The following is a 20,425-nucleotide window of genomic DNA, read 5'->3' on the forward strand; positions in this document are numbered from 1 at the left end:
TCCAAAAACATTTAGAGGACATTTAGGTTTTTTTTGTGAAAACTAAGTATCAACTAACATTAAAGCTCCATCTTTTGATTTCTCTACACAAGATCAAATTTATAACTGCATGTTAGTCAAAATAAATAAAACTAATCCTTTCTCTATGAAATCCAACTTGTGTTTACTTTCTTTATTTTTTTTTTCCATCCTTTTCCATTTTGTTCTGTTATATAAAAATAGGCCTCCTGGTAAGTACTACCAGTTAATAGTAATTACTTAAAGTATATTTTGTTTAGTAGAGAAGCAGAAATCATCCTTGATTTCTTGATGCGTTCTGTAATGCATATCATATGGATGGCTCCATAACTCTTTCTAATGCCTAATAAAATATGCTACTGAATAACATTCTCGTTACATATTAAACTAAGAATTCTGTTGCACAAGCACTGGTGTGTGATTTGAAAACAATAAAACCAGCATGGAGTTATGAATTATAATAAGGATTCTGCATTTCTGATTCATAAAAATACATTTTTATGCTTTCTTCTTTGCCAGCATTTGAACTTTTCATCTAGCCTGTGCCAAATGAACACAATCAAAACATATTGTCTTTATTTACTGGTACATATGAAGCAGTCTCACTGTTTCTAAATTTGGCCCCATGTATAAAGGTTGTTTTTCCTTCTTTCTTTGTTTTGTATTTCTCTTCAGATCATGTCTCACAAAATTTGAATTTCCTCCTCTAAATGCCTTTGGATTACCTACTACTTCCCTGTGTACTGTTTTGGTATACCAAATAAATACATTTGGATTTTACATATATTTATGCTTTGTTTGGTATTCCCATTCGTCTCCCTCTCCTTCCAATTTCTTAGAAAAGATGCTTACTTGTGCAACAGCCTTTTTAGAAAGAAAAGCCAGCAACCACGCTCTTTAAAAACTCTATTCTTGTCCATGATTTCAACATTCCTTAAATCTCTAGTAGCAGAAACTACCTATGTGCAAATCATTTTCTTTTTGCCCTAAAGAATGTAATTTCTAAAAGGACCAGAACAATAGTAACTTCAGCATTGTCTTGTGAAGGGGGAAGGTACTCAGACAATCAACCTCATCTAATAGAGTGTTAAAAAGCAGAACTATTAGCATTTATTGTCACCACTCAGCATTGTTAATCCAGATTAGCAGTCAATAGGCTCAACACATGGAGAAAGAATAATAAAGAGGCAGTTTCTGCTGAATGGCTTGTGATATGAAAAGGAATTAGCTCACAATGCTGTTATCACCACTGCAGCTACTTACTGGGCTTGGCAATTACAGTAGAGATTGATAGTACTTGGTAGCAAACCGATTGCTTTATTGGCATGTGACTGATAAATACACACTAATCCATTAAACCAATGTCACAATTGATTCTTAGGTAAAATGCAGAAGAAAATCCAGGTACTAATCACCACTAACTATCATAAAGAAAACACAATGGCTTATTAATGAATTCCATTATGATAGGATAAATTTAGCTAATGCCATCAAATTCATTATGTACAGAATACTACTCCTGAATATTATAGTGTCAGAAGGAAACAATTCCGTAAAATGTGAAAGAGTCTCTGCTGATTTCTCTGTGCTAGATTTCTACAGAGCCAAAGATCAACAGCTATTTTCAGTTTGAATGACTTTGACGTGAACAAGAGAAAAAAGACGAACAAAAATGAGATTTTCCTGAAAGCATTGCCTGCAGGGGGGATGTCTCTGTCTCAGTCTATGCTGAACTGAAACACCCATGAATCTCTGCAGACAGCAGAGCCTTTCAGAGTTTAAAGGTGCATTACACAAAAAAAAGAGGTAAACAGCTTTAAAAATAAGTGCAGAACAGTTTGATGGAGTAAGGTGCTCCTGTGAAATAGCTTAATATTATCTAAGGAAGTCTAAAAGAGTCAATCTTTATGACTTCTCTTTGCAAAAAGAAGTCATGGCATTCTTATTAAATAACTTGCCTGATGGCTTCTGCTAGTCCATAGGTACAAGTAAGTATCACTGTCTTTTAGGTCTTACTCCATATGATGATTGACATAGGAATGATTATTACTTTGCAGTTGTATTTTGCTTGCAGGAGAGATTAAATAAAAGGTTCTTGATGAAGAAGAGATGTTTTCAACATTAATTTTCTATAATACATGTTCTAGTACTATTTTGACTAAAAATTACACTGATTTATACATCAGCAAAAGAAGCTTTTGTAAGCAATTGCAATAGATTATTGAGTTGTGTGTTAACTCATAACTAGACTAACAAAGGTCAGTCAACTCCCATTGACTTCCTGAGCTCTTGGTTGGGCCTTATCAGGTAAAGAATGGAAACAAAGGATGCATGGACATACACATCATGTCTGGAATTTATGCCAGTGGCACGTAATCGTGTTCTTCCATCTAACACCCAGGTGAAAAGAGTATTGAAAAAAAACCCTGAAGGGGAAAAATATGAAATAATCTATCATATGTAAGGTCCCTCACTAGCTGTCTTAAGAGCTGATGTGTTTCCTTTTCAAAATGCCCTATTTGTTACTCCTCCCCCCCTGAAATAACTTTGCATGTTCTTATTATTCACAGAAGTATTTGTCCGCTTGTAGGGAAACAGCTTGGTTTAATATGAAAGTAGTAAGAAGTCTGGAAATCAATTGTTTTATGTATAAAAAGACACTTACTTTAATTTATTGATTGGTATTAGAGACTAATTTGTCAATGAAAATAAACAGATCCTTTTGGGGGGCTAATGCCATAAACAAAAACCATGGCATTCAATGGTTTGCTTCTGCTTCACCTTATATTTAATTTGTAGAGTTACAGTAAGCAGCACTTAAATAAAAAAAAATTAAATTGTGCAACAAACTTCAGGAGAAATAGACTCTCAAGAACCTCTCAGGAGAATATAGTTTAGCATTTCAGAATATTTCTTCACAATAGTTATAGTTAGACATGGGCATTTCTTTAGAATAAAAGAACAAAAACAATTTAGTAACAGGGCAACAGAAGTTATTTGTGTATTTTGTTAGTAAGTGAAGCATTGAGAAGGGAAAAGAGTATTCTGGCATTTTCAGAATTAAGTATTTTATTTAGGAAAAGTTAAAATATTTCATTTTAACAATTTTTAGAATACAGTTTTTCAGCATTAGGTTTCAATAATGCATTTTAAAAATGGGATTATATGACAGAGAATGAAGGGATTATAGGAAGATGCTATGAAAAGGTTAATATAAAGCAAGAATAAAAAATGTTAATTGAATAAAATAAATATTTCAGCTCGACTCAAAATTAAATCTGTGGGATTTACATCTCACCAATAAACCAAAGTCTTTTCCATTTTGGATTAATTCAAGCCAATTTGTTTTAATACAGTTTTTCATTTCAGACAAACTGAAAAATGCACAGTTCCACTGTTCCAGCTCCATTTGAACTTACTTCACAATAGCTTTGAAACGAACCTTGAAAGTACAGCTGTTAAAAAATTCAGATTTTGGTTACTACATTACGTTTGGCCGTGTAACAAGAGCACTTGAACATAAGCTGTAAAGTACTGGAGGCTTTATATGAATGGAAATCCCAGGTTAAACTGCTCCTTCTGAATATAAATCAGTGATTGCCAGCCCCTGTTTGAGCTGTAAAGTGCACTCTTCAAAATGACGACTCTGTGGACTTGGACTGTTTCCTCCCAGAGAGCCTCCAGCAACGGTCCTGTGGCTGGAGGTCCCTGAGGCTGCCAGCAAACACTTCAACTGATCTCACAGGCCCCACAGCAAAACATTTTGCTGCAAGGAAATGATGCAGCCAACATTCTCTACTGCAAGGACAAGATCCAACATCTCAGCAAGTCAGCCTACGTCAGACTGCCAGGAGACCTTGTGAACTCTTACCCTGCAGCAAACAGAAGGCTAACATGCTACCTTATACCTCAGAGTGAAAAATGAGGAGTAATATGGCTTATTTTATGTTTGCAACAGGCTATTGCTCAAAGTCCCATCCAGCCTGGTCTTGAACACCTCCAGGGATGTGGCATCCACATCTTCCCTGGGCAATCTGTTCCAGTGCCTCACCACCCTTGTTATTATGGCTCAGCTGGCGCACAGTAAGAGAGTCACTAGCTTGAGGACCAAAGCAACTTCCCCAGCATTGCAAGAGGTCCCTGGCACAGCCAGAAATATGGACAGTTTTCTGTAGCCTTGTTCATCTTGTAATCATCTCTTAGACAGATTTTTGTCTGCTCCAATTTAAATAGCAAGACAATTAAAAGACGTTTAGTTATCTTAGAGAAAAAGAATCAATAAACAAAAAAAGGAGATCCCTTACACCATAAAAATAGGTCCAGTATAGTTCTTTGGGGTAGCTATTTCAAGGCAAGACAAAAGGTAAGTTATGCCTTTTAGCTGAAAAGACAAAATCACTTTAGAGTTTCCAGTTACTGTCCATTAATCCCAGTCCACATTAAACACCACAGTGAAAACAATGTAACAACAACTGTGCAAATTCAAATGGACAAAAAAAGGTTAATTCATTAATCAGCACTGAAAATGTCATTACCTGTACTTTATCTGTCCTTTCCCCCACCTCTGAGTTTCACAAAATTCTGGTGATTTTAAGGTGTGGGGGTTTGTTTTTTTGTTTGTTTTAAAAACAGAGTATATAATATATTTTTCATTCAACAACTTAAAGCGGTTGATAAAATAAGGCATCACCATGCTGATTTATATACCAGGGAACTGAGACATGGAAATAACAAAATGAGCTGCCTGAGATGATGCAGCACATCAGCAGAAGAGCTGGAAACTAAATCCAGATCATCTGATTGATTGTCCAGCTCTGTCCACAGTAGGAAGAGTGTACTAATACATCAGTATCTTACCTTTTATGAAATTAGAATGATCAGAAGCGAGCATAACTCAGTGGAAAACTGGGCCCTTATATCTCTCTGTCAGACAGACAAATAATTGTTCATAGTTCCATTTTTTGCCAAGCTGTTTTGTAATTTCTTTCTTTTCATGTTTGCCCAGGGCTGTCAGTCTCAAGCAATTCTTCGTGATCACAAAAATGTAGGTTTTCAAATATTTGGGGAAGCTTCAAAGATGTCGCATCTCCTTTACAGCAGTATGAAAACAAGAGAAGCATTTGGCATGTGACTGGAAGTTAATCATTAAATGAAAAAAGGAGAAGCTTTGCTACTGTAAAGCTGGTTTTGTCTTTAGGGCGGTAACCCCTTTTACTGCCCCAGGAACACGATGACACATTTTTTTGTTGCTTTTTCTGGCCCCAGTAATAATTCTTTTATATCAGTTTCAGGCAAATTATTCTGAGCATATAGCTGTAAAATAGGTGACAATAATATTAAAAACCTCAATCGTTACAGTTCTCCTACTCCTGGTCAAAAAATGTGGAGCTGAAAGAGTTTCAAGGAAAACCAATGAAAATATTGTAAAAAGCACAAGAAGATTTCTGCGGGAAAATACTGGACTATTTTATTTGGCTTTATTTTAAAAGGAAATTAATGAGTCTCATAAAATGTTCTAAGAGTTCCTATTAATCTTTTCCAAGAATGGGCAAACTGATGAAATTGAAGTAAACACATTTAAAATATCTGTCAGTAGCCTACGCAATTTACTGTCATGCAGCTTTTAGGACCAAGAACTTAAAATTGCTCAATGGATAATAATCAGCAGAGCTCTTTGCCATAGGACATTAATATTGCCACAACCTAAAATGATTCAAAACAGGTTGGGGATATAAATGAAAATAGAGATGTCTAAATTCACCCTGATAGATGGCTATGGGAATGCATGTAGTTAACCAAGTGTTGGGTGCTGTGGGGAGAGCCAGGCCCCCAGGTGTTTTGAGCCCCAATTTATAACTGAAGCCCAGCCTCAGGCAGATATCTGACATGGGATTGCTCCCCGAGACACAGAGGTTTTTGAAGGCTGGAAAGCAAAGTCTAGGTTAATTTTCTCACTATCAAACCCTCACTTCACAAATTCTTACAACATAAACATACCATATCTCAGAGCCTTAAAAATATATATAAAAAAGTAAGTCTATCAGTTCTTAAGTGGTGAGGGGAACACTAGTTCTGTTGTGACCCTTGAAGATAGCAAGAAGTAGTACTAATTATTTAGCCAGTAAATACTTGAACTGATTAGAAGGGAGAGACTGATGAAGTTGCTGTATGAGAAGCAATCAGAATTACAGGGAGAAAATGAAAAAAGTTTTAAAGCAAAAACTGATTGCACAAGAGTAATTCTGATAGCCCAGTACAAAAGCCCATGAAATAAAGAAGTATTGATTTCTTAAGAAAACTGAAAGTTTGTGATGGTGAAATAAATACGAATACTAGTTTTGCAAGTACAGATTTTAAAACATCTCTTAAAGCCCAATGATACACATTTCTGTCAGGCCCTGCAATTTTAAATGAAAAGGTATTATTCTGCTGCTCAGCCATGTTAACAGCAAGAAGAGTGACTGGAATAGAGGATACTTATCCTGGGATTTTTTTCTTCAAGGAGGTTCCAATTTGCTTCTCAACTGTACGGATGTAAATCAGGAGAAGTTTAAATGAACTCAGTAAAGTTTGCCACTTCAATGCTCAAATAAGCAAGAAAGAAACAGACTGTATCTTGCAATCACGTAAATAAAAAGGGCATAAATGATTTACGCAATCTGAAAATTATCTAGCAGCTACAGATAGGAAAAGGGAGATAGAAACACTACAGTTACATAGTTACACTGTGTTCGATCCAAATTGTGTGATATTTTAGAAAATACATCTGCAAGGAAGACCTAAGAAATACACAAAGTGGTATCTCAGTCTGGAGCTGAATGTTAAGCATAGCTGATTTAAACCCAAGGCATGGAATTGGCGACAGCCCGAAGGCGCCTGTATGTTAACAGGTGCTGGAACTCCCTCGATAATAAATGAAAGCACTCTGCAGTGGCATGTTTGTCACAAGGGCCCAGGGGCTTACAATTTGCCATTCCTATTTGTCTAGCAGAGCTTGATTTGTTAACCTCATAGTGGCCTGTCTTTCCTTCAGTGTTGTACATGAAGTAATTACAGGTTTCACGCTACAACAGGTTGCCGGGGTACCTTCCGGAGCTTGAAGCAATGATGCAGACATGAAATTACAGACAGATGCCTGCAGTTGTGATGGCTACATTAATTTGCTTCTTTCACAGGTCACAACTTTGGGTGCTTTATTATCCAGACTCTGCTCAGCAGGGGTAGGCTTACCAGGAACTAGTTGCTGGAGTTCCCTCCTACATGAGTATACCAGCAGAGGCTCCTGTTCAATACTAAAGGAATACTTGGCGTGGCTGACTCCAACACAAAAGTTCTGTATTTCCTTAACATCCTAATCTGCATTGTGGTCCTTGCGTCTTATATGAAGAACTCAAACTAGGTGAAACTGTACAGTCTGGAGGAACAGACTTAAGTGTGAATCAGTTCTTCTCCCTCTGCCCAAGCTCGTCCACTAAGCTGATTTTTGGACTGCAGCCAGAAGCAACACGTAGGCAGTACAGACAGCAAGAGATGGTTTAAGCGTGCTTTAGGAGTTCAGGGCGTAAGTCTTCAGAATACTGAGTCCTAAACACTCCAGGTTGCTTTTGAAAAAGATAGTTTGTATAAAATTTTATCTCTCCTGCTTAGTGCAGCAGTTGGTGAGGTCACACTGCCTTTTCTGAGCGCAGTGTCAGACACCTATGTTACAAGGCTGTGGTCAGTCAGTTGAATCTTATGTTCATCCTTTCTATCCCTTGCTCTCTCTGAAGTGTAAAGGAGTACTCACAGTGGCTGAGGTCTTTCAATGTATTATCAGGTTCGTAACTCAAGCTGCAACCAAGAGCTTTAACTTCACAATACTTTATTTTAGAGAAAAAAAGCTGGCAGAATCAGAGCCACAGAAAAGTTTTCAGGATCTGAAAGTTCAGAGTCTTGAAATAAAGGCAGCTTGGATGTATCTAAGAATTGTCTTACATCTTTCTTCAGAGAAATTGTGTCTTAAGATCATAAAAATTCAAATTATTAAATAAGCTAATAGGACCATAAATGCAGGTTAGGAGAATCTCATCTGTAAAGCATCTCCCCGCCTTCTGGGATGAGATGCTTTTATTGCAGGACTATCTCCTCACTGTTAAACATGAACAAGTGAAAACCGTACATCTTAAACTACTCTTACATTTCCGTTTCTTGTATTCATGATGTTGCTCACAGTATTTATGCAATTCAGTTTTCTTGATTTTACAACATGGGTGTGGCTTCCGATGTACAAAAGACTGGAATCAAGCCCTGTCATTTTGTACTAAGAATAAAAATGCATGATATTGCATCTTCTCATTGAAAGGACGAATACATTAGTGTCTACCATAACTAGTACATAACAGCTTATTACAACTAATTGACATTTTGACCAAATATGTAATGTGGTTTCAAACAGAAGTGCAATACAGCTGGATAAATTCAGTACAAAAATTTTATACAAAATAGAAACAACAAGAAATCACCACACATTCTGCCCTCCTTCTCCAAAACTCTGTTAACAGAGCACTGTAAGGCCTGGAAAAAGCTGGGAATTGCTATAGTAACTTGCTATAGAAAACTGCCCCAGGCAGACACCAAGCACGTGAACTTTCTATCCAATCAGTTCAAATTCACTTAAAATTTTAAGAAATGAAAAAAGATCTCACCCATGGAGTCTCTTGGCAAACATTATAATAGTCACCACTGTTATCCCTATCCGTTCTATTTTTCTCCATGGACAAGATTTCCCAGAAAAAAGTTTGAAAGAACAAATTCTGAAGTCAGTTTCATACTTAGTGTAATTGCAGAAAGCTGAAAATCAGCAAGGTTTATTCAGCTCGCTGAACAGGGCTGATTGATATTGAGCGAGTCTCAGAGAAAATATCTTCCCTTTTAAACAAAGCCAGTTAGTTCTGTGTGATTTAATGAAATTCATGCATCAGTAAGTTTTTATGTTTATATATGTATGTATATAGAAATTAAGAATTAGAGTTTAGGCTTGTCTGGCTTCTGATTTGACTCGGAATATGGGATGACAACAGAGTGGATTAATTTTACATACCTAAGGTAAAATTGTACATAAGACTGTAATAAAAAGAATAGGGGTCACTAGGGCTAGCAAAGCTATGATAAATCATGAGCATATCAATTTATGGAATATATTCCACTATTCACTGAGGTACATTGTGTACGATTTTGGCATCCAGGCACATCTTAATCTTGAATGAGAGTAGAACACATCACAGGGAAATCAACTGTGACACTGGTGATTTGTCATTATGTTAAATCAATTCAGATTAAAATTTCTGACCTAGAAAATACTGAAATAAAGCAAATAAATGCCTGAATGCCATAAATACAAAGTTAGCATCACTTACTCACTAGATTTATAGCCTCCTGCTAGTGTTGAGTCTAATTATATTGGTGGAGGCATTTAAATCATTATCTTTATGATAATATCTACAGTTCCCAAATATTATTAGACTACAACAATTACTGTCCACATAATCTTTGCCTTGAAGACCTTACTATATGGACGAACAACAGAGGTACAAAACAAGGGAGATAAGAATAGTGTTATGGGAGTCAGACAAAATTCCTGTTGAAAACAACAATACTGTAGGAAACAGCAATAATGTTATTTTACTATTTCCACCTAATAAAAAAAAATAAAATATTTCCTGGAAAACCTAATGTAAAAACAGAATTAACCTTGTGCACATATTGTTATTATTTTTAACACTAAATTAGAACAATCTAAAAATGAAAAGCATAATTAAACCAATTATTAAGATATCCCATTAAGAAAACGGTCAAAATAGAAAAAAATACTTCATTTTATTTTACAGTGAAGTTATCTGATGTGGATGCAGTCAGTCTACAGACTCTTTCACCCCCTACAGTTAAGTTTTCTCACAGGGACTATGATCCATCATACAATTTCTAACCTGCTTGGATTGTTAATCCTGCCTAACAAATATTCAACTAGAGCAGAATGAAATTCTCAAAACCACAAAGGAAGCATGAGAGAGAAATTCAGAGACTGAACCCTGCTTGTTTAGTGTTGCAGAGACTCAATCCCATCATGCTTCCTGGGTGTAGCAGCATGATATGCAACCATATGGTTGACTGGGAGCACAGCAGGAAGGATGAGCTTTCAGAAAATTTCAGAAATACTGTAGATAGACAAACTGCAAGAAAATAATCCAAGGAAGAAGTAAAACCAACTCCAAATATTCCAGACATGAACAGCATAGTCTAGTGATAACATGTACATGTGGTTTTCTTCGAGACTCCTCTGAGGAGGTTCCCTTGTGACCCACGGAGCTTTGCAGTGAGCTGGAGTGAGGGCAATGACAAGTGCATTGACCAGCTCCAACACCACAGCCATCTCCTTAAGTGGCAACTCTCCCTGGGGCCTCTAATGGGTGCTGGTAATTACAGCTGACACTATGCTTGTGATTCAATTTCTTAGTGTAAAAATGTCTGAAGGCTAGAATTTAGGTTAATCATAGATTTTTTAGGGTTAATAGCATTTTTCATCCCCCAGCTCTTCAGTCTTGCCTCAGTTAATTAAAAGAAAAACTAGCCAGAACTTACTGGAAGAATTAGCATCTTGCCTGGAATCACTTTGGGTTAAACCCGCTTTCCTTTACGAGGTTTTTCAGCAGCGAGAGTCTTGGTGGCCAAAGGAAAAATAATGTATAAGCTTGCAAGAAATAAGTCATCTCACCTGTGCAGATTATTTTGACCCCAGTCTGAGATGGGGGAAGCGGGTGAGGGAATGCTGTACATCAGCAGGCGGGAAGGAAAGAGCACTGTGGTAGCAGCCTGGGTTTGTCCAACCTTAACAGGTTAGAGAACCCAACAGTCACTCAGCTCTAGACACAAGGCAGTGAGGCAGTGATCACCACACCAGATATGGGATGTGTCAGAGGCCACAGTGTTTGTTTCAGCTGAAAATTGGCTCTGTCAATCTTCACAAAGCTGGGATGACCACATAATTAATCACGTCTGAATAGCTGTTCCATCAGAGACACCTGGGGTGGATTTTCCGAGCATCACTACCAAACAAAAGGTACTCCAATGATATTAACAGGCTCCTACTAGTAATAGCAAGCAAAGATTCATGATGAAGATTTTTTAAATGCAAGAATTTTGGAGCATTTGCAATATTCAGTCCTTTCAACTACTACAAAATCTGAATTAAGAGCCACTGAAAAATCTTTTGTAGTAAGTAAACTACAGGTAGGACCATTCTGAGAGGAATGGAGAACTTTCACTTACAATATTCAATGTTTTCTGATTTAATACAGAAAAAACAATTAAGAATAAACCTTCCAATTTTATTTTCTTTCTAATAGCCAAACTTCACTTGCAGTCCTGGTTTAGTCTTTTGGTGCAGCCTTTAAAAATTGTTTCCCATGCTTATTTCATGCTTTTTTTGTTAATTCCTCCTTATCCATGGCCACAGACTTTTCCCACCTACTAAGTTTTCTAAGGATTTGTTTTTATAAATGAGTTTTTGGTCAGCTCATGTACAGCTGTTCTGGGATGTTTGAGACATCAGATGGTGTTCTGTAGGCATCAGAAGGACCGACGCATCAGGGTCTCTGTTTTCCATTATCACCTTTTAATTCAAATCCAGGCTTTTATTAACACCTTTGTGCAACAAAGGAGAGATATTGTCTTGTTTATACAAGTGAACAAGTGCACTGTGACTGGCAGAATTCTAGCAGGGATGGAACTGCAGTAGAATGACTGTGTAACAGTGTGAGCTCAGAAGGGGAAGGTGGAAAGCTGTAGAAACATAAAAATTCTGGTATGTTTGGCTCGCATAGGATATCTGCAGGTATAGAAAGGAGGTGGCTCTTCTTCCTACACCCAGCTGCTGTCCGATGTGGCACACAGCCCCCTGTACCTCATGATCAGCCTGCTTCCACCCTTATGTAGTACCTGAACCCAGCCTGTTTCTAGAGGAGGAATTTAGACCCTATCACATAGACAGCTAAGGTTAGAGATCCTGATACCAGACTTGTAATGATGCAAAATGCTTGCAGGAAAATTAGACAGAAACAGAATGAAGTCTTTTTCAAGTTTTATAACATGTAAACACATCAGTCCAGAACTTCAGAGTAAATTAGCCACTATAAGCATCCCAACATCTGAGTGGAGAACAGCATGCTGGGCAAATGTTAACTTCAGCTGGAGTTCCGCTCTATGGAACAAAACCTCTCTCACAGAAAGATAAGCCTCATACCAACTTACTACAGAAATGCAAAGTAGCCAAGAATAAACACATTTCACACCAGAGAGAAGCAGAGCAGTAGTCTCTCAGCTGGTGTCGGCGGTGTCCTGGGTAGACTCAAATGCAGATGGGCAGACAGAGGTGGCCAAAATCTCTATTGCTCAAGTGACAAGTGGATAAATTTGTTTTTCCAATCTATGCTTCTTTATGAGGGTGGCTACTGTAAATCAGCACAGCTCCACTGACACTGACAGAACTGTGTCCGCTTTTTCGGCTAAATGTAATCTAGTTCAAGACTATAGATTCAGAAGCAGGCACTTCACCAGAAAAATTGGCTTGGCGTATTTTGTTAGTGTCACTGCCATGTAGGAGCTGGCAACCTTGTGGCTGTCTTTCCCGGTTGCTTTCAAAGATATCTTAGCAAAGCTTCCTTTGAAACTGTATCTGCTCTTTTCTGTACGGATGCTCACCACTTCTAAGAGTGGGAAGCTGTGGAACTGAAGCAGACTGGCGGGTGGAACAGAGAGAACAGAACTGTTTCTGTAAGAGGATAAGAGAATTAAAAAATTAAAAGGTGAAGGATTTGTTCACGAGTACAAAGTCCAGGGTAAACATAATCCATAGGCAAGCACCTTACATTTGATCTTCTAGCAAAAACATTCATTCCTGCTGCTGCCTTGATGACATAATCTGAGCTGCTTTGAGAAATATTGGACTCTTTCTTCAATGGCTTCTTTCTCCAGTTCTTTCATGTAAACAAGTATCACTAGATAATCCGTACAGTGTTTGGTTAAAAATATTGACATTAACGTGCTTTTCTGGAAATTGGAAGTAATTTTTTTTGTCTGCACACTCTGAATTATGTCTTGTGGAAGCTCAGGGCTCCTTTTAATCAGCATTCCAGACCACAACATTGCCTTATGGTTATTCTGTTACTTTGAAATGACTCTGTATGGGTGACTAAGGAAGGATACAGAAAACCCTCATTTGATCTTTTAACTCTAAGATACAAAATACATTTTTTCTCCACTGGTGGTCTGCTGCCTGCAGCTTTTCTATTAACTCACATAGGTTCAAGTATTTAAATGTTAGGGTGCAAGTATGAACATATGTTTCCAGGCAGGGGGAACCCTAAATCTTTCTTGGTTTAAATCTGTGCTTTTCTTGCATGAAAACAACTCTGCCAAATGACCTTTATTTGAAGTTCACAGCGATCGATTTCCTGCTGTCAGATGTATGGCTATAAGATTACCAGTAAATCCAGTGATTTTTTTTTTTTAGGAGTCTGATCCGCTCTTTCTTTGACAAAGAAAATAATCTTGTTCTATATTCTTTATTAACTATATTTTGCTTTTGACAAATCAAGGAGCATTCTTTTCTCTGATGTTCACTTTGGACTTTAGTGACTACTTAAGTACAGTTGTGGCTTTTAGTTTTGTCATTTAACTTATTTCAGTTACCTTTTGCTGTTGTTAAAAAGACAAATATTTGTAGTTGATTGACAAGGGGGGAAATTGCAAATGTTTTGATTATTATTATTACGCCCATTCATATTATTTTCACAAACTCAAAAGTTTTGTTGAAAAAGATGTATTTTTAATGCTTTGCTTTACAATATAGCATCACGATTTTAATGCAAGACTACACATGAGGTTGAGACCTTCCATAAACTCCAGCTAATCATTTGAAATGTTTGGGCAAAAATACATTACCATTAAGATTCTTTTCATCACTGTCATTCATTCTGGTTGGCAACAAACTTCAAAAGCCAAGGGAGTTTGATTTTATTTTGAGTTTAATTGCAATCTTCCCACAGAGGTCTCAGTATACACTTTGTAATGCAACCTTTGATGATTTGGCCATGCAGAAGATTTGTTTTGAAGTTTTTGAAGCTGGGACAAGGGTTAACACTGCAAAGAACTAGCAAGGCATAAAATGAAGTCCCTAGAGTTGTTTAGATTAATGCCCATCAACCGGGCTTGATATTTTTTAAGACAGGTTTCTAATTACTGTGCCATTTATACCAGAGCTGTGCACCAGAGATTTGTACAAGCATCTGGGACAACATTTATTGAAATGTGTGTGATACAAGACTGTCAGCAACTTCTAAAAGAGCTATCTACTCTGTTTGTAATGCACCTAGAGTGCTCACCAATGTAACCTGCCACATGCACTCTACCACCTCTCTCACACTATTATTATTAACTTACAAGCTTCTCCAGGCTAGATGGAGGCTATATAAATTGTAGATATGAATTTCCCAAAGGCATAGGGAACACAGAACTACACACAGATCACATTCAGCCACACTTTCTGAAGGCAGGAGAAACTTACTCCATAAAAAATTGAGCGGTGCCTCTGAACATTTTCATGTCAGCGCCTCGTAATTTGAGATCAATTTTTCCTTTTAACTACAGCACACATTGCAAGTCAACTCCTACACTGATAAAGTTCTGCTGCCTGTGTAGTTTTGACTGATTTGAGCAACTCAAAACATAGACAGTCCAGTGGAAATCAGCAGAGCTACTCCCAGTATTGCTACTCAATAGGTGAATCCATTGAGTTGACAGATTATTTGTGTAAAGCCCTTGCTGCTTTGAAACTTCATGTAAATCCATGAAAGAAAGCATGCAAAAATGAATGACTACAGCGGGGCACAGGAATTGTGTGGGCTGCAGGATTAGGGCTGTGTCAAATGTGTGGCAAGAGAAAGAGGCCCCTGATAATCAAGACTCTCCAGTTTGTTCAGGATGGACTTTAAGGCAACTTTCCCTTCACCACATCTAATCCTGCCAGGACCTTGGCTTTCACATTCAACAACAGAAGGTAGTTCAGATGCAGCTACAACTCTTTGCATCCTTTTAACTTAGCAACACTCCCTTCTGTTCATATCTTCTTTCTACAGCCCCTGTCCTCATCCTTTCAATTTTTCTTGCCTTTATTCTTTTCCCACCTAGAGAGTCTGTGTGTGACCTGTAGCCATAAGACCCTACAGAACTTATAACGTTTATGTGCTGGCAGTAACTACCCAAAAGGCCATGACTTGAGGTGCAATTGGAAGTTTCCAGAAGATATTCCAACCCTTTTCCCACACAGGTCTGTTAAGTCTCTCAACCCCCACATTATCTATGTTGACCTACATTATTTTTGACACACTTTTTAATCTTTCTATTTCTAACCCCAAGGTATTGGTTTTTCTCTCTCTTTTGTCTGTAACTTTGGTAGCTTATATGGTTATCTACCCTAGCTCATTGGGACTTCAGCCCTTTGCTACCCCTGCTAGCCTGCTCTGGATAAATTTATGGAGGCTGTGAAAAGGTTAGACTTCAATTAACAATCACTAACAATTTTAAAGGTAGAAAAACAATTACTTTACTATAAAATTGAATCTGTATTATTTTGTACAGTTTTATAGAGACCGAACAGACACAGGGTATAGCTTATTGAAGAAGAGAATCTAAAAGGAGGAGATCACTCAGATCAGGGTAAGAGATACTTGACCAGAGAAGGTCAGCAAAACTTTCAAAAGTTTTGGATAGAGAAAACTGCAGCTTTCTCAGCTGGTGATGACTGAAAACTTGTAGTTCAACCTTGCACCTTACATCTAAGAATTTTACATCTGTGTAACACCACGAAGAGTAAGTAATATTAGAAAAGAGAACTTATGAAGATGACAGAAGGATCTTTGTGTTGGTCTGCTGTTGATTGTTAAAACATTCACAGCTTCTAACCAAAATGTTTCATTTCAAAAAAAAGTCTCTTACAAGGTCAATCATCCTTGAAGAAACTTTGTGACTTGAAAATGAATATAAAAGGATAAGGTGGAAGATCAAGTGTAAGTACAGTTTTTCAACACCTCCACATGCAAAAAAAAAAAATCTCAGATGGTTCTCAGCCTCTATTTTATTTCTTTTCTTCCTTTTCTTTTCTTATGAGCATCCAAATCCCTAAATATATTCCACTAGTTTGCCAAGGTTTTGTTTTAGGTAAAAAATCATCGTCTTGATTCCACTGCTCAAAAAACTGCTTAACTGCTTTCTGGGGAAAAAAAAAAAAAAAAGGTTGTTTCAAAATAGGCAGAGAACAGTTTTTGTATGCATTTGCTCTTCAGTCATTATCTGAAAATAAGTCAGGAAAAGAAAAAAAGAGAACTATGAAAAGGTGCTATTTTTTCAGTAAGACATTTTCCCTTATTTTGAAACCGTTTCTATAGCTTGAGGGAAGCAAATAAGTGCTGAAAAGAGATTATTATGATACTTTAGCATAGCATTTTATTTTTGAGTGATGCTAGCAACATCTCACTCACACACATGCTGAGTGATCGGCACCAGAAATCCTTCCTATTCTGATCAATTTTGCATATGGCAATTTGCTATTTTAAAAAAGAAAATGGAGGCTTTAGCAAACATTGTACAAGACTGTGTGAAGTTAGTGCTTTTCTCTTCAGAGAAATGTTTGTGGAACTGAGAGAGGTAACATTACTATCAGATAGTACTGTAATATTAGTAATGAAATTGCAGTACTAATAAGTTGGCAAAGGTTGATTTCAATCTCTAACTATAATAGAATACTATCAATTTAAACAGATAAGCGAACTCATAAATTCAGTTTTCCATTGCAGATGGAATGGATACCTTCCAATCAAAACATTGCAAATTTGAAACTGCAATATCAAAATGGAATTTCAAACTACATGATTATGTGCACTGACAAAGCAGGCAGAGGCCTAAATTCTCGAATATGGAAGGAAAGTTGCCTAATTCTGAAGTCCTGAAGTTCTGAACGCCATTCTCCAAGAAGGTCATAGGCTAAGCAAAAATCTCTTTGAAAATGTATCTGTTGGATACATGCAAACATACCCGGTAAGGAGAAAAGCAGACCTGCTACTGTTTGCATGTTCAGAGATTCCTGATACTGATATTGTTGTACGTTCTGTTCCAGGAATGGACTAACTGAAAAATCTCTATCTTATCTGCATCCTAAATACTGCAGTGCCGCAACACAGTATCACAGTGCTTAAAATAGTTTTGGTCTTGAAGAAAGACTCTAACATTTATTCAGTTTTAAGTTTTTCCCATGCTGAAATTCCTGGGACTTCTCAGGATATACTTAGAACTATGCTTGAACTCAAGCACACTCAGACATTCCTCTGCTCTGATGTAATGCACAAGATAAACACTGCAGATCACGTCAGAAGTCACACAAGTATTTCCCTTGAAATGAATGTTCCTTATTCTCTCCTTTACTCTGAAAATGATTTTTTCTATTTCCGTGCCATTCTTTCTTATTATTCTTGATCTGAATGCTGGATATGAACTAGGTTACCTTTAATTTAGCTGCATCAAGCTATTTGCCAGGGAAACATCAACAACTTTATACAGGTCAGATGGGCAACTAACATGTATAAAAAGCAGCGCTGAGGCCAGAATGCCATTTAAAAGCTCTATTCAATTAACATTCACTTTCTATGTCTTAGGTCATGAAGTATCTGCAAAGTGCTCTGTTCCCATACAGGCTATTACAACTCTATACAAAATGTACATTATTACTGTCAAGACAACTAAATTTGAAGAGGGATCTAGGCTCTCTTAGCACCCAAGAGCCTTCAAATATTTCTCCCAGAACTCCCAGCTAAAAACAATCTGCTTTTTTTTTTGTGTGTTTTTGTTTGGTTTGGTCTTTTCTTGGGGATTTTGGAGGGGGTTTTGGGGTGGTTTTGGGGGGTTTTTTTTTGCTTTAGTAATATGTCAGCCGTCATGCAATCCACTCAGATGACGTGAATGATATGTACATACTGACAGCTATGGAAGTTACTTTGCCATGATGACACTATTTGTATTACAGCTGCCAGCTCCTACCAGAACCCCATTGTATGCACTTGCACTCAGTAATGGATAGTTCTTGCTCCAAGAGTTCATACTCAAATTTTGACAAAGGACAGAATATTTATAGAAAGTATTACAGAGCCCTGACCTCCGATACCTGAGCAACTACTGTACTAGAAGTTGTATTAAACTTTGAGCCAGAATACCAGTTTGAAAGCCAAACAAACTACCTGTTTAAGTGTTACAGGTAAGCCCAGAACTAAGCTTGGGAATAAAAGATAAAGTTGAATTTGGTATATAGATGGGCATGTCATGGAGCTATACATTAGGACACCAAAGACTGATTCTCAGCTTATGTAGCAGTTAATGTATTACTGGGCTGACTGAATAATGCATGAGATCTTCCACCTTAGACTACTGAACTTCATTTATGATTGCCATCCCAGTTCCCACAGGGCTGTGATATCCCTCCCTCAGTACCTACATTCTAATATTCTGAATGTCATCTTGCATAAGTATTCTGAAATATAGAACATGACTGCACATTATTGAAATTTTGCTGAGATTCGGCAAGTATTTAACTGTGCTTTCCATATTTTCCCCTGAATTTTTTACCATCCCAATCAATTCAGACTAAGATGTAATATTCAGATCTTAATAAGGCTGTAAGCAAGCATTTATTTCCTTTATAATTTTCCATTAATTACAGAACAGCTAATGCATTTTAAGAGTCAGCTATTAATTCATTTACATGGGCCGTCTTTTTAATTGCCTATTAAGTACCTGTACTCATTTGAGATATTTACATGGAATTGTTGCCAAAAATGTCTTGTGCAACTGTCCCAGACTCTTTTTCCGCCTGAGTTCTCTATTGTTTCATGCCATATTTATTATGGTTACTTTCCTTTTACACAGCTAGCCTTTTAGCAGCTTAGATCTAAAAGCATTTAAAGCAATTACCCTATATAATTATCTTCCTCCATTTCTCTGACTTTCTTCTAATATTAAAAAAACCTAAACTAAAAAAAAACCCAACCAAAATCAAAAGATTTCGGTCAGATCTTGGTCAGGCATTAATTATTTACAATGAATAACTTCGTAATCTATACAAGAGCATACACTAAAAATTAAGACTTGTCCCTGCAGCCATCTTTTTTTCCTACTTAAGCCAGGAGAGAGAGATTACACTGCTATTAATTTATCATTGCTGAGTGTTACAAAGATCTGAAAAACAAAAGTTTGACTTGACAGAATCAACTGAGCATCATGTGGGAGGTTACAAGACCAGATGAAAATGAGCAAGAAAATTGAGAGCAGCAAATGAACCTAAAGAACAGAAAGCATCGGGATTTGGTCAAAATCACTACCCTATCAGTGGTAGACAGTGCAAACTGAGAAGGGCCATGTCCCAGAATAGAAACTTTTCCTTGGTGATATTTTCAGAAATTCTGTGAACAATTTTTAAATGCCCAGGGATGAGAGAGGTTATATAATTGTAAAATATCATTACTTATTGTCTTCAGTAATGTAGTAATCTGAATTCAAGGTGAAGTTCTCTCCTCCACCTGCAATCACTCATCCATAACAAAACTCTTTAGCTTAGTCTGTAGCCAATCATCAAACAGAACATCTCTTAACAGAAGAACCACCTCATTAAACTAAGCATGTCTCCAGGTCCACTGCTCGCTACCAGGTCCTTCTGTCAAGAAGTTCAGCAACACATAACAGAAAAATATGGAACAACCAGCCTGAGGAAGTTTCCAATTCAGATTGTGAGGCTGAAAGATGAAGTTTATATTCCAAGAGAATTCTAAAAATTGCTAAAATTCTGCATTTCCATGTTGGGAAGAAAAGACGACATTTTAAATCCCTCAAATTGTGTAGAATGTTTTCCTAGTCATTGTGTGTAGCGATATGAATGAGATTTACCATCTCAAATAGGTTTGCCAATAGACCATTCTACAACATATCCCTCAGAGTTCCAGACTCCCAGTCCTGAGTAACTTGCCAAGAACCCAGATAAGCAAGTTTTGAAGCAGAATCCATTAGAAGATTCACTGACATTAACACATCGCTTCATGATACTTGCGCTTCACAAAAAGGCACTTTCCAGGGGAAGAATATTCCAGTCAAAAATCTCTGTCTATCTCTACCAATAATTGGCTGATGCCCTGAAGCAGGAGTGCTTATATCTTTTTTCTCCTTCTATAATCTTATCTAACATAGCTGTGGATGTTCTTATTATCCATACAAATGTCTAATCCCCTTTGAATCCTACTAAGCCCTTATCTGTCCCACAGGGTAAATTTTCTTTGTG

Source organism: Numenius arquata, chromosome 16 (genome assembly GCF_964106895.1).
Source record: "Numenius arquata chromosome 16, bNumArq3.hap1.1, whole genome shotgun sequence".
In the NCBI taxonomy this organism is placed as follows: domain Eukaryota; kingdom Metazoa; phylum Chordata; class Aves; order Charadriiformes; family Scolopacidae; genus Numenius; species Numenius arquata.